Source organism: Primulina eburnea, unplaced genomic scaffold, assembly GCF_022965805.1.
Source record: "Primulina eburnea isolate SZY01 unplaced genomic scaffold, ASM2296580v1 ctg263_ERROPOS1100000, whole genome shotgun sequence".
NCBI lineage: Eukaryota > Viridiplantae > Streptophyta > Magnoliopsida > Lamiales > Gesneriaceae > Primulina > Primulina eburnea.
This window is the reverse complement of record NW_027331096.1, coordinates 60,925-77,169: the sequence shown is the minus strand read 5'-3', so window position 1 is coordinate 77,169 and position 16,245 is coordinate 60,925.

The following is a 16,245-nucleotide window of genomic DNA, read 5'->3' as shown; positions in this document are numbered from 1 at the left end:
GTTGCGCTTATTCTTCTTCAGGATGCTAGCTGATGTTGGGGTCTTGATCGTTTTTTATTTATTTTTTATTTTTTCAAAACAGAATAAATGATAACAAGGCTTTAATTACCATAATTACTAAATTATTCATTGTGGTAAAATGAGAATTTTTATTTCTCGTAACTTTTTTGGTCTATATGAAACAAATGCAAACCTAAATATATGGGAATGAGATAATAATATGTGTGTGTATATATATATATAATTGGTTTAACTGATATTTTACTTCCAAAACCAAAATCGAGCCGACTAAATTGAATTTAACTATATTTTTGGGGGAAAAAAACGATTGACCCATTAAACCAAATTTTCAGTTTTAGGTTCGATCGATTTTCTCGATTTAAACATATATTTTGCTAACCCCTGCCTGTACATTTTTGGAAAACTTTTAATTATCCCAAAAAAACTATACGAACGATTCACCTGTTCTTTGACAAGAAAACCTGTTCATGATTATACAATTAAAATATTTCAAACTATACAATAACTCAAACATCATTTTCTCAATAAAAACAAATATTGCTTCCAATTACCAAAAATCAATTTTTATGATATATTTTACGACTATTAATCGTAAATGCGATAACCTGTCCCATTCGATATATAAATACAACATAAAAGCATTGAAAAAAAGTGAAAATTCAGTAGCAATAACCACACATTCACATTAATCAACAAGAAAATCCCCCAAATTATTTCACCTTATACATCAACAATTCACTACCATCACAAGGGGAGAGCTGCGGGTATCTTCCACTACTATTAAAAGTCAACTGGACCTTTATTGACTTTTGTTGTTGTGGCTCCACTCACTGTTTCATATGCCTTAGGATTCAATTTATATTTTTCTTCATGAAGTGATACATGACTCTCTTCAACCCAATGTTTCCAAACTGTATTGAAGGTTCTGACACATGAGACTGCTCACCTTTTTCAGCCACACACAATGAAGTGAGCCTGTTTGTGATGTTTTCAGTGGTAGCACTAGGAATACCATCCGACACTGAATATGAGGTAGATGGTCTATTGGAATTTGGCATTTCTAACCACCAATGTCCTTTTGAACCTTCACGTCGCTGCATTTTGTGATAAGTAAAGTTACAACCAATCTCCATTTATGGTTAGAAAGGTATGTATTGAAAAAGGACTACAAATAACAAGAATCGGCCAGTCTCAAAAAGACGGGCTTGTTATCAAACATTTGCCCGTAGCAAAAACAAATCCAAAAAACATTCAATAAAGTGTGTCAGTTACATTGTATTTCTTCTCCAACAACAGATAAAGTAAATGTCATGATCCATAGTTGTCAATTGCGCGTAGTGCCCCGTAGCGCAGAGGTTGCACATGGCTATAGCGCGTAGCGAGGGCTATTTGAAAATAAAGCGCCCCAAGCATATAAATATATAAAATATAGCATATACTAACTTCAATTCAATCTTTCATTCTTAAATAACAAATATATAAGTTCAAAGCATATAAAACCTCAATTCTAAAACTAGAAAAGCATAATTTAAAATTCATCTTCATCTTCTTCATCAAGTGTCAGTAATCAAATGGCAGTAATCAATGTCCCAAAATATCAAATGTAAAAAAAAATCAAATGGCAGTAACATATTATCGAATGTCATTTTGGACAGTAATAAATGTCCAAAAAAATCAAATGGTTAATTATGATTTATTTTAAATTATGAGAATAAATTAATCAGAATCGAAAAAAAAAGACGACAAATTTAGTGTTCTAGGAATCTTTTTAATTTGTGTGAGCGAACGGCTGGGAAACAGAAAAATTGTGGGATTGCAACAATTTTTGGAATGTGTCAGTTTGTCCAAATGGCAATAAACAAATGGCAGCCATCAAATGCCCAAAAAAAATCAAAAACCAGAAAAAAAAGGAAAAAGAAAAAGAAAGAGAAGAGCAGATTACTACCGAAGTGGGGGGATGCAAGCGGTGGTCTGAAGTCCAGCGGCCTGCGGCCAGAATTCCGGCAGTCGGTGGTGCAAGGGAAGATTTCTTGAGCGTGTTGTTGATGCTTGGAGAAGTGGAGAAGATACGCGATGTTTCTGTTTGTAGGGTGTGCTGAATGGGCCAAAAATTGGGCTTAAAATTGGGTGGAAAATGGGCCGAAAATTGGGTGGAAAAACTGCCCAAGCTTTTCTTGACATAGCGCGCTATTTACTCGCTATAGCCCTACAGAAATAGCGCCTAAAGCGACCACAGCGCTCGCTATTTGAAAGTGGCTTGCGCATAGCCCCTGTAGCGACAGGGCGTCGCTACGCCTCGCTACACGCGATAGCGAGCGCTACAAGCGCTATTGACAACTATGGCATGATCACTGGACAAAATTCATAAATCACAAAACATGATAAATAGAAGAGAACAATCATAAATCATAGCACAATATAGAACCCCATATCAAACTTGAAACCAGCACGCCCATAGTTATTAGAGGCGCAAGGCGCAAAGGGCTCTTGGAGCCTGAGGTGCAAGGTACAAGCTTTATTGAGGCAAGACGCAGGCGCACTATTAATTTAAAAAAAAACATATTTATATACTATATCATTATATGACAAAAATGTTATCATTGAAATAATTAAGCTTTTCAGAAGTCTAATTCGTCAATAAAAACTATTCTTTGTTTGTTTGGTGATTTGGAGACCATTCGTTGTCGTTGTTGCGCTTCTTCTTCTTCAGGATGCTAGCTGATGTTGGGGTCTTGATCGTTTTTTATTTATTTTTTATTTTTTCAAAACAGAATAAATGATAACAAGGCTTTAATTACCATAATTACTAAATTATTCATTGTGGTAAAATGAGAATTTTTATTTCTCGTAACTTTTTTGGTCTATATGAAACAAATGCAAACCTAAATATATGGGAATGAGATAATAATATGTGTGTGTATATATATATAATTGGTTTAACTGATATTTTACTTCCAAAACCAAAATCGAGCCGACTAAATTGAATTTAACTATATTTTTGGGGGAAAAAAACGATTGACCCATTAAACCAAACTTTTCAGTTTTAGGTTCGATCGATTTTCTCGATTTAAACATATATTTTGCTAACCCCTGCCTGTACATTTTTGGAAAACTTTTAATTATCCCAAAAAAACTATACGAACGATTCACCTGTTCTTTGACAAGAAAACCTATTCATGATTATACAATTAAAATATTTCAAACTATACAATAACTCAAACATCATTTTCTCAATAAAAACAAATATTGCTTCCAATTACCAAAAATCAATTTTTATGATATATTTTACGACTATTAATCGTAAATGCGATAACCTGTCCCATTCGATATATAAATACAACATAAAAGCATTGAAAAAAAGTGAAAATTCAGTAGCAATAACCACACATTCACATTAATCAACAAGAAAATCCCCCAAATTATTTCACCTTATACATCAACAATTCACTACCATCACAAGGGGAGAGCTGCGGGTATCTTCCACTACTATTAAAAGTCAACTGGACCTTTATTGACTTTTGTTGTTGTGGCTCCACTCACTGTTTCATATGCCTTAGGATTCAATTTACATTTTTCTTCATGAAGTGATACATGACTCTCTTCAACCCAATGTTCCCAAACTGTATTGAAGGTTCTGACACATGAGACTGCTCACCTTTTTCAGCCACACACAATGAAGTGAGCCTGTTTGTGATGTTTTCAGTGGTAGCACTAGGAATACCATCCGACACTGAATATGAGGTAGATGGTCTATTTGAATTTGGCATTTCTAACCACCAATGTCCTTTTGAACCTTCACGTCGCTGCATTTTGTGATAAGTAAAGTTACAACCAATCTCCATTTATGGTTAGAAAGGTATGTATTGAAAAAGGACTACAAATAACAAGAATCGGCCAGTCTCAAAAAGACGGGCTTGTTATCAAACATTTGCCCGTAGCAAAAACAAATCCAAAAAACATTCAATAAAGTGTGTCAGTTACATTGTATTTCTTCTCCAACAACAGATAAAGTAAATGGCGTGATCCATAGTTGTCAATTGCGCGTAGCGCCCCGTAGCGCAGAGGTTGCACATGGCTATAGCGCGTAGCGAGGGATATTTGAAAATAAAGCGCCCCAAGCATATAAATATATAATATATAGCATATACTAACTTCAATTCAATCTTTCATTCTTAAATAACAAATATATAAGTTCAAAGCATATAAAACCTCAATTCTAAAACTAGAAAAGCATAATTTAAAATTCATCTTCATCTTCTTCATCAAGTGTCAGTAATCAAATGGCAGTAATCAATGTCCAAAAAAATCAAATGGCAGTAACATATTACCGAATGTCATTTTGGACAGTAATAAATGTCCAAAAAAATCAAATGGTTAATTATGATTTATTTTAAATTATGAGAATAAATTAATCAGAATCGAAAAAAAAAGACGACAAATTTAGTGTTCTAGGAATCTTTTTAATTTGTGTGAGCGAACGGCTGGGAAACAGAAAAATTGTGGGATTGCAACAATTTTTGGAATGTGCCAGTTTGTCCAAATGGCAATAAACAAATGGCAGCCGTCAAATGACCAAAAAAATCAAAAACCAGAAAAAAAGGAAAAAAAAAAAAGAAAGAGAAGAGCAGATTACTACCGAAGTGGGGGGATGCAAGCGGTGGTCTGAAGTCCGGCGGCCTGCGGCCAGAATTCCGGCAGTCGGCGGTGCAAGGGAAGATTTCTTGAGCGTGTTGTTGATGCTTGGAGAAGTGGAGAAGATACGCGCTGTTTCTGATTGTAGGGTGTGCTGAATGGGCCGAAAATTGGGCTTAAAATTGGGTGGAAAATGGGCCGAAATTTGGGTGGAAAAACTGCCCAAGCTTTTCTTGACATAGCGCGCTATTTACTCGCTATAGCCCTACAGAAATAGCTCCTAAAGCGACCACAGCGCTCGCTATTTGAAAGTGGCTTGCGCATAGCCCCTTCTAGCGACGGGGCGTCGCTACGCCTCGCTACACGCGATAGCGAGCGCTACAAGCGCTATTGACAACTATGGCATGATCACTGGACAAAATTCATAAATCACAAAACATGATAAATAGAAGAGAACAATCATAAATCATAGCACAATACAGAACCCCATATCAAACTTGAAACCAGCACGCCAATAGTTATTAGAGGCGCAAGGCGCAAAGGGCTCTTGGAGCCTGAGGTGCAAGGTACAAGCTTTATTCAGGCAAGGCGCAGGCGCACTATTAATTTAAAAAAAACATATTTATATACTATATCATTATATGACAAAAATATTATCATTGAAATAATTAAGCTTTTCAGAAGTCTAATACGTCAATAAAAACTATTCTTTGTTTGTTTGGTGATTTGGAGACCATTCGTTGTCGTTGTTGCGCTTCTTCTTCTTCTTCAGGATGCTAGCTGATGTTGGGGTCTTGATCGTTTTTTATTTATTTTTTATTTTTTCAAAACAGAATAAATGATAACAAGGCTTTAATTACCATAATTGCTAAATTATTCATTGTGGTAAAATGAGAATTTTTATTTCTCGTAACTTTTTTGGTCTATATGAAACAAATGCAAACCTAAATATATGGGAATGAGATAATAATATGTGTGTGTATATATATATAATTGGTTTAACTGATATTTTACTTCCAAAACCAAATCGAGCCGACTAAATTGAATTTAACTATATTTTTGGGGGAAAAAAACGATTGACCCATTAAACCAAATTTTCAGTTTTAGGTTCGATCGATTTTCTCGATTTAAACATATATTTTGCTAACCCCTGCCTGTACATTTTTGGAAAACTTTTAATTATCCCAAAAAAACTATACGAACGATTCACCTGTTCTTTGACAAGAAAACCTATTCATGATTATACAATTAAAATATTTCAAACTATACAATAACTCAAACATCATTTTCTCAATAAAAACAAATATTGCTTCCAATTACCAAAAATCAATTTTTATGATATATTTTACGACTATTAATCGTAAATGCGATAACCTGTCCCATTCGATATATAAATACAACATAAAAGCATTGAAAAAAAGTGAAAATTCAGTAGCAATAACCACACATTCACATTAATCAACAAGAAAATCCCCCAAATTATTTCACCTTATACATCAACAATTCACTACCATCACAAGGGGAGAGCTGCGGGTATCTTCCACTACTATTAAAAGTCAACTGGACCTTTATTGACTTTTGTTGTTGTGGCTCCACTCACTGTTTCATATGCCTTAGGATTCAATTTACATTTTTCTTCATGAAGTGATACATGACTCTCTTCAACCCAATGTTCCCAAACTGTATTGAAGGTTCTGACACATGAGACTGCTCACCTTTTTCAGCCACACACAATGAAGTGAGCCTGTTTGTGATGTTTTCAGTGGTAGCACTAGGAATACCATCCGACACTGAATATGAGGTAGATGGTCTATTTGAATTTGGCATTTCTAACCACCAATGTCCTTTTGAACCTTCACGTCGCTGCATTTTGTGATAAGTAAAGTTACAACCAATCTCCATTTATGGTTAGAAAGGTATGTATTGAAAAAGGACTACAAATAACAAGAATCGGCCAGTCTCAAAAAGACGGGCTTGTTATCAAACATTTGCCCGTAGCAAAAACAAATCCAAAAAACATTCAATAAAGTGTGTCAGTTACATTGTATTTCTTCTCCAACAACAGATAAAGTAAATGGCGTGATCCATAGTTGTCAATTGCGCGTAGCGCCCCGTAGCGCAGAGGTTGCACATGGCTATAGCGCGTAGCGAGGGATATTTGAAAATAAAGCGCCCCAAGCATATGAATATATAATATATAGCATATACTAACTTCAATTCAATCTTTCATTCTTAAATAACAAATATATAAGTTCAAAGCATATAAAACCTCAATTCTAAAACTAGAAAAGCATAATTTAAAATTCATCTTCATCTTCTTCATCAAGTGTCAGTAATCAAATGGCAGTAATCAATGTCCAAAAAAATCAAATGGCAGTAACATATTACCGAATGTCATTTTGGACAGTAATAAATGTCCAAAAAAATCAAATGGTTAATTATGATTTATTTTAAATTATGAGAATAAATTAATCAGAATCGAAAAAAAAAGACGACAAATTTAGTGTTCTAGGAATCTTTTTAATTTGTGTGAGCGAACGGCTGGGAAACAGAAAAATTGTGGGATTGCAACAATTTTTGGAATGTGCCAGTTTGTCCAAATGGCAATAAACAAATGGCAGCCGTCAAATGACCAAAAAAATCAAAAACCAGAAAAAAAGGAAAAAAAAAAAAGAAAGAGAAGAGCAGATTACTACCGAAGTGGGGGGATGCAAGCGGTGGTCTGAAGTCCGGCGGCCTGCGGCCAGAATTCCGGCAGTCGGCGGTGCAAGGGAAGATTTCTTGAGCGTGTTGTTGATGCTTGGAGAAGTGGAGAAGATACGCGCTGTTTCTGATTGTAGGGTGTGCTGAATGGGCCGAAAATTGGGCTTAAAATTGGGTGGAAAATGGGCCGAAATTTGGGTGGAAAAACTGCCCAAGCTTTTCTTGACATAGCGCGCTATTTACTCGCTATAGCCCTACAGAAATAGCTCCTAAAGCGACCACAGCGCTCGCTATTTGAAAGTGGCTTGCGCATAGCCCCTTCTAGCGACGGGGCGTCGCTACGCCTCGCTACACGCGATAGCGAGCGCTACAAGCGCTATTGACAACTATGGCATGATCACTGGACAAAATTCATAAATCACAAAACATGATAAATAGAAGAGAACAATCATAAATCATAGCACAATACAGAACCCCATATCAAACTTGAAACCAGCACGCCAATAGTTATTAGAGGCGCAAGGCGCAAAGGGCTCTTGGAGCCTGAGGTGCAAGGTACAAGCTTTATTCAGGCAAGGCGCAGGCGCACTATTAATTTAAAAAAAACATATTTATATACTATATCATTATATGACAAAAATATTATCATTGAAATAATTAAGCTTTTCAGAAGTCTAATACGTCAATAAAAACTATTCTTTGTTTGTTTGGTGATTTGGAGACCATTCGTTGTCGTTGTTGCGCTTCTTCTTCTTCTTCAGGATGCTAGCTGATGTTGGGGTCTTGATCGTTTTTTATTTATTTTTTATTTTTTCAAAACAGAATAAATGATAACAAGGCTTTAATTACCATAATTGCTAAATTATTCATTGTGGTAAAATGAGAATTTTTATTTCTCGTAACTTTTTTGGTCTATATGAAACAAATGCAAACCTAAATATATGGGAATGAGATAATAATATGTGTGTGTATATATATATAATTGGTTTAACTGATATTTTACTTCCAAAACCAAAATCGAGCCGACTAAATTGAATTTAACTATATTTTTGGGGGAAAAAAACGATTGACCCATTAAACCAAATTTTCAGTTTTAGGTTCGATCGATTTTCTCGATTTAAACATATATTTTGCTAACCCCTGCCTGTACATTTTTGGAAAACTTTTAATTATCCCAAAAAAACTATACGAACGATTCACCTGTTCTTTGACAAGAAAACCTATTCATGATTATACAATTAAAATATTTCAAACTATACAATAACTCAAACATCATTTTCTCAATAAAAACAAATATTGCTTCCAATTACCAAAAATCAATTTTTATGATATATTTTACGACTATTAATCGTAAATGCGATAACCTGTCCCATTCGATATATAAATACAACATAAAAGCATTGAAAAAAAGTGAAAATTCAGTAGCAATAACCACACATTCACATTAATCAACAAGAAAATCCCCCAAATTATTTCACCTTATACATCAACAATTCACTACCATCACAAGGGGAGAGCTGCGGGTATCTTCCACTACTATTAAAAGTCAACTGGACCTTTATTGACTTTTGTTGTTGTGGCTCCACTCACTGTTTCATATGCCTTAGGATTCAATTTACATTTTTCTTCATGAAGTGATACATGACTCTCTTCAACCCAATGTTCCCAAACTGTATTGAAGGTTCTGACACATGAGACTGCTCACCTTTTTCAGCCACACACAATGAAGTGAGCCTGTTTGTGATGTTTTCAGTGGTAGCACTAGGAATACCATCCGACACTGAATATGAGGTAGATGGTCTATTTGAATTTGGCATTTCTAACCACCAATGTCCTTTTGAACCTTCACGTCGCTGCATTTTGTGATAAGTAAAGTTACAACCAATCTCCATTTATGGTTAGAAAGGTATGTATTGAAAAAGGACTACAAATAACAAGAATCGGCCAGTCTCAAAAAGACGGGCTTGTTATCAAACATTTGCCCGTAGCAAAAACAAATCCAAAAAACATTCAATAAAGTGTGTCAGTTACATTGTATTTCTTCTCCAACAACAGATAAAGTAAATGGCGTGATCCATAGTTGTCAATTGCGCGTAGCGCCCCGTAGCGCAGAGGTTGCACATGGCTATAGCGCGTAGCGAGGGATATTTGAAAATAAAGCGCCCCAAGCATATGAATATATAATATATAGCATATACTAACTTCAATTCAATCTTTCATTCTTAAATAACAAATATATAAGTTCAAAGCATATAAAACCTCAATTCTAAAACTAGAAAAGCATAATTTAAAATTCATCTTCATCTTCTTCATCAAGTGTCAGTAATCAAATGGCAGTAATCAATGTCCAAAAAAATCAAATGGCAGTAACATATTACCGAATGTCATTTTGGACAGTAATAAATGTCCAAAAAAATCAAATGGTTAATTATGATTTATTTTAAATTATGAGAATAAATTAATCAGAATCGAAAAAAAAAGACGACAAATTTAGTGTTCTAGGAATCTTTTTAATTTGTGTGAGCGAACGGCTGGGAAACAGAAAAATTGTGGGATTGCAACAATTTTTGGAATGTGCCAGTTTGTCCAAATGGCAATAAACAAATGGCAGCCGTCAAATGACCAAAAAAATCAAAAACCAGAAAAAAAGGAAAAAAAAAAAAGAAAGAGAAGAGCAGATTACTACCGAAGTGGGGGGATGCAAGCGGTGGTCTGAAGTCCGGCGGCCTGCGGCCAGAATTCCGGCAGTCGGCGGTGCAAGGGAAGATTTCTTGAGCGTGTTGTTGATGCTTGGAGAAGTGGAGAAGATACGCGCTGTTTCTGATTGTAGGGTGTGCTGAATGGGCCGAAAATTGGGCTTAAAATTGGGTGGAAAATGGGCCGAAATTTGGGTGGAAAAACTGCCCAAGCTTTTCTTGACATAGCGCGCTATTTACTCGCTATAGCCCTACAGAAATAGCTCCTAAAGCGACCACAGCGCTCGCTATTTGAAAGTGGCTTGCGCATAGCCCCTTGTAGCGACGGGGCGTCGCTACGCCTCGCTACACGCGATAGCGAGCGCTACAAGCGCTATTGACAACTATGGCATGATCACTGGACAAAATTCATAAATCACAAAACATGATAAATAGAAGAGAACAATCATAAATCATAGCACAATACAGAACCCCATATCAAACTTGAAACCAGCACGCCAATAGTTATTAGAGGCGCAAGGCGCAAAGGGCTCTTGGAGCCTGAGGTGCAAGGTACAAGCTTTATTCAGGCAAGGCGCAGGCGCACTATTAATTTAAAAAAAACATATTTATATACTATATCATTATATGACAAAAATATTATCATTGAAATAATTAAGCTTTTCAGAAGTCTAATACGTCAATAAAAACTATTCTTTGTTTGTTTGGTGATTTGGAGACCATTCGTTGTCGTTGTTGCGCTTCTTCTTCTTCTTCAGGATGCTAGCTGATGTTGGGGTATTGATCGTTTTTTATTTATTTTTTATTTTTTCAAAACAGAATAAATGATAACAAGGCTTTAATTACCATAATTGCTAAATTATTCATTGTGGTAAAATGAGAATTTTTATTTCTCGTAACTTTTTTGGTCTATATGAAACAAATGCAAACCTAAATATATGGGAATGAGATAATAATATGTGTGTGTATATATATATAATTGGTTTAACTGATATTTTACTTCCAAAACCAAAATCGAGCCGACTAAATTGAATTTAACTATATTTTTGGGGGAAAAAAACGATTGACCCATTAAACCAAATTTTCAGTTTTAGGTTCGATCGATTTTCTCGATTTAAACATATATTTTGCTAACCCCTGCCTGTACATTTTTGGAAAACTTTTAATTATCCCAAAAAAACTATACGAACGATTCACCTGTTCTTTGACAAGAAAACCTATTCATGATTATACAATTAAAATATTTCAAACTATACAATAACTCAAACATCATTTTCTCAATAAAAACAAATATTGCTTCCAATTACCAAAAATCAATTTTTATGATATATTTTACGACTATTAATCGTAAATGCGATAACCTGTCCCATTCGATATATAAATACAACATAAAAGCATTGAAAAAAAGTGAAAATTCAGTAGCAATAACCACACATTCACATTAATCAACAAGAAAATCCCCCAAATTATTTCACCTTATACATCAACAATTCACTACCATCACAAGGGGAGAGCTGCGGGTATCTTCCACTACTATTAAAAGTCAACTGGACCTTTATTGACTTTTGTTGTTGTGGCTCCACTCACTGTTTCATATGCCTTAGGATTCAATTTACATTTTTCTTCATGAAGTGATACATGACTCTCTTCAACCCAATGTTCCCAAACTGTATTGAAGGTTCTGACACATGAGACTGCTCACATTTTTCAGCCACACACAATGAAGTGACCCTGTTTGTGATGTTTTCAGTGGTAGCACTAGGAATACCATCCGACACTGAATATGAGGTAGATGGTCTATTTGAATTTGGCATTTCTAACCACCAATGTCCTTTTGAACCTTCACGTCGCTGCATTTTGTGATAAATAAAGTTACAACCAATCTCCATTTATGGTTAGAAAGGTATGTATTGAAAAAGGACTACAAATAACAAGAATCGGCCAGTCTCAAAAAGACGGGCTTGTTATCAAACATTTGCCCGTAGCAAAAACAAATCCAAAAAACATTCAATAAAGTGTGTCAGTTACATTGTATTTCTTCTCCAACAACAGATAAAGTAAATGGCATGATCCATAGTTGTCAATTGCGCGTAGCGCCCCGTAGCGCAGAGGTTGCACATGGCTATAGCGCGTAGCGAGGGCTATTTGAAAATAAAGCGCCCCAAGCATATAAATATATAATATATAGCATATACTAACTTCAATTCAATCTTTCATTCTTAAATAACAAATATATAAGTTCAAAGCATATAAAACCTCAATTCTAAAACTAGAAAAGCATAATTAAAAATTCATCTTCATCTTCTTCATCAAGTGTCAGTAATCAAATGGCAGTAATCAATGTCCAAAAAAATCAAATGTAAAAAAAAAATCAAATGGCAGTAACATATTACCGAATGTCATTTTGGACAGTAATAAATGTCCAAAAAAATCAAATGGTTAATTATGATTTATTTTAAATTATGAGAATAAATTAATCAGAATCGAAAAAAAAAAAGACGACAAATTTAGTGTTCTAGGAATCTTTTTAATTTGTGTGAGCGAACGGCTGGGAAACAGAAAAATTGTGGGATTGCAACAATTTTTGGAATGTGCCAGTTTGTCCAAATGGCAATAAACAAATGGCAGCCGTCAAATGCCCAAAAAAATCAAAAACCAGAAAAAAAGGAAAAAAAAAAGAAAGAGAAGAGCAGATTACTACCGAAGTGGGGGGATGCAAGCGGTGGTCTGAAGTCCGGCGGCCTGCGGCCAGAATTCCGGCAGTCGGCGGTGCAAGGGAAGATTTCTTGAGCGTGTTGTTGATGCTTGGAGAAGTGGAGAAGATACGCGCTGTTTCTGATTGTAGGGTGTGCTGAATGGGCCGAAAATTGGGCTTAAAATTGGGTGGAAAATGGGCCGAAATTTGGGTGGAAAAACTGCCCAAGCTTTTCTTGACATAGCGCGCTATTTACTCGCTATAGCCCTACAGAAATAGCGCCTAAAGCGACCACAGCGCTCGCTATTTGAAAGTGGCTTGCGCATAGCCCCCTGTAGCGACGGGGCGTCGCTACGCCTCGCTACACGCGATAGCGAGCGCTACAAGCGCTATTGACAACTATGGCATGATCACTGGACAAAATTCATAAATCACAAAACATGATAAATAGAAGAGAACAATCATAAATCATAGCACAATACAGAACCCCATATCAAACTTGAAACCAGCACGCCCATAGTTATTAGAGGCGCAAGGCGCAAAGGGCTCTTGGAGCCTGAGGTGCAAGGTACAAGCTTTATTCAGGCAAGGCGCAGGCGCACTATTAATTTAAAAAAAACATATTTATATACTATATCATTATATGACAAAAATGTTATCATTGAAATAATTAAGCTTTTAAGAAGTCTAATTCGTCAATAAAAACTATTCTTTGTTTGTTTGGTGATTTGGAGACCATTCGTTGTCGTTGTTGCGCTTCTTCTTCTTCAGGATGCTAGCTGATGTTGGGGTCTTGATCGTTTTTTATTTATTTTTTATTTTTCAAAACAGAATAAATGATAACAAGGCTTTAATTACCATAATTACTAAATTATTCATTGTGGTAAAATGAGAATTTTTATTTCTCGTAACTTTTTTGGTCTATATGAAACAAATGCAAACCTAAATATATGGGAATGAGATAATAATATGTGTGTGTATATATATATAATTGGTTTAACTGATATTTTACTTCCAAAACCAAAATCGAGCCGACTAAATTGAATTTAACTATATTTTTGGGGGAAAAAAACGATTGACCCATTAAACCAAATTTTCAGTTTTAGGTTCGATCGATTTTCTCGATTTAAACATATATTTTGCTAACCCCTGCCTGTACATTTTTGGAAAACTTTTAATTATCCCAAAAAAACTATACGAACGATTCACCTGTTCTTTGACAAGAAAACCTATTCATGATTATACAATTAAAATATTTCAAACTATACAATAACTCAAACATCATTTTCTCAATAAAAACAAATATTGCTTCCAATTACCAAAAATCAATTTTTATGATATATTTTACGACTATTAATCGTAAATGCGATAACCTGTCCCATTCGATATATAAATACAACATAAAAGCATTGAAAAAAAGTGAAAATTCAGTAGCAATAACCACACATTCACATTAATCAACAAGAAAATCCCCCAAATTATTTCACCTTATACATCAACAATTCACTACCATCACAAGGGGAGAGCTGCGGGTATCTTCCACTACTATTAAAAGTCAACTGGACCTTTATTGACTTTTGTTGTTGTGGCTCCACTCACTGTTTCATATGCCTTAGGATTCAATTTACATTTTTCTTCATGAAGTGATACATGACTCTCTTCAACCCAATGTTCCCAAACTGTATTGAAGGTTCTGACACATGAGACTGCTCACCTTTTTCAGCCACACACAATGAAGTGAGCCTGTTTGTGATGTTTTCAGTGGTAGCACTAGGAATACCATCCGACACTGAATATGAGGTAGATGGTCTATTTGAATTTGGCATTTCTAACCACCAATGTCCTTTTGAACCTTCACGTCGCTGCATTTTGTGATAAGTAAAGTTACAACCAATCTCCATTTATGGTTAGAAAGGTATGTATTGAAAAAGGACTACAAATAACAAGAATCGGCCAGTCTCAAAAAGACGGGCTTGTTATCAAACATTTGCCCGTAGCAAAAACAAATCCAAAAAACATTCAATAAAGTGTGTCAGTTACATTGTATTTCTTCTCCAACAACAGATAAAGTAAATGGCGTGATCCATAGTTGTCAATTGCGCGTAGCGCCCCGTAGCGCAGAGGTTGCACATGGCTATAGCGCGTAGCGAGGGCTATTTGAAAATAAAGCGCCCCAAGCATATAAATATATAATATATAGCATATACTAACTTCAATTCAATCTTTCATTCTTAAATAACAAATATATAAGTTCAAAGCATATAAAACCTCAATTCTAAAACTAGAAAAGCATAATTAAAAATTCATCTTCATCTTCTTCATCAAGTGTCAGTAATCAAATGGCAGTAATCAATGTCCAAAAAAATCAAATGTAAAAAAAAAATCAAATGGCAGTAACATATTACCGAATGTCATTTTGGACAGTAATAAATGTCCAAAAAAATCAAATGGTTAATTATGATTTATTTTAAATTATGAGAATAAATTAATCAGAATCGAAAAAAAAAAGACGACAAATTTAGTGTTCTAGGAATCTTTTTAATTTGTGTGAGCGAACGGCTGGGAAACAGAAAAATTGTGGGATTGCAACAATTTTTGGAATGTGCCAGTTTGTCCAAATGGCAATAAACAAATGGCAGCCGTCAAATGCCCAAAAAAATCAAAAACCAGAAAAAAAGGAAAAAAAAAAGAAAGAGAAGAGCAGATTACTACCGAAGTGGGGGGATGCAAGCGGTGGTCTGAAGTCCGGCGGCCTGCGGCCAGAATTCCGGCAGTCGGCGGTGCAAGGGAAGATTTCTTGAGCGTGTTGTTGATGCTTGGAGAAGTGGAGAAGATACGCGCTGTTTCTGATTGTAGGGTGTGCTGAATGGGCCGAAAATTGGGCTTAAAATTGGGTGGAAAATGGGCCGAAATTTGGGTGGAAAAACTGCCCAAGCTTTTCTTGACATAGCGCGCTATTTACTCGCTATAGCCCTACAGAAATAGCGCCTAAAGCGACCACAGCGCTCGCTATTTGAAAGTGGCTTGCGCATAGCCCCCTGTAGCGACGGGGCGTCGCTACGCCTCGCTACACGCGATAGCGAGCGCTACAAGCGCTATTGACAACTATGGCATGATCACTGGACAAAATTCATAAATCACAAAACATGATAAATAGAAGAGAACAATCATAAATCATAGCACAATACAGAACCCCATATCAAACTTGAAACCAGCACGCCCATAGTTATTAGAGGCGCAAGGCGCAAAGGGCTCTTGGAGCCTGAGGTGCAAGGTACAAGCTTTATTCAGGCAAGGCGCAGGCGCACTATTAATTTAAAAAAAACATATTTATATACTATATCATTATATGACAAAAATGTTATCATTGAAATAATTAAGCTTTTAAGAAGTCTAATTCGTCAATAAAAACTATTCTTTGTTTGTTTGGTGATTTGGAGACCATTCGTTGTCGTTGTTGCGCTTCTTCTTCTTCAGGATGCTAGCTGATGTTGGGGT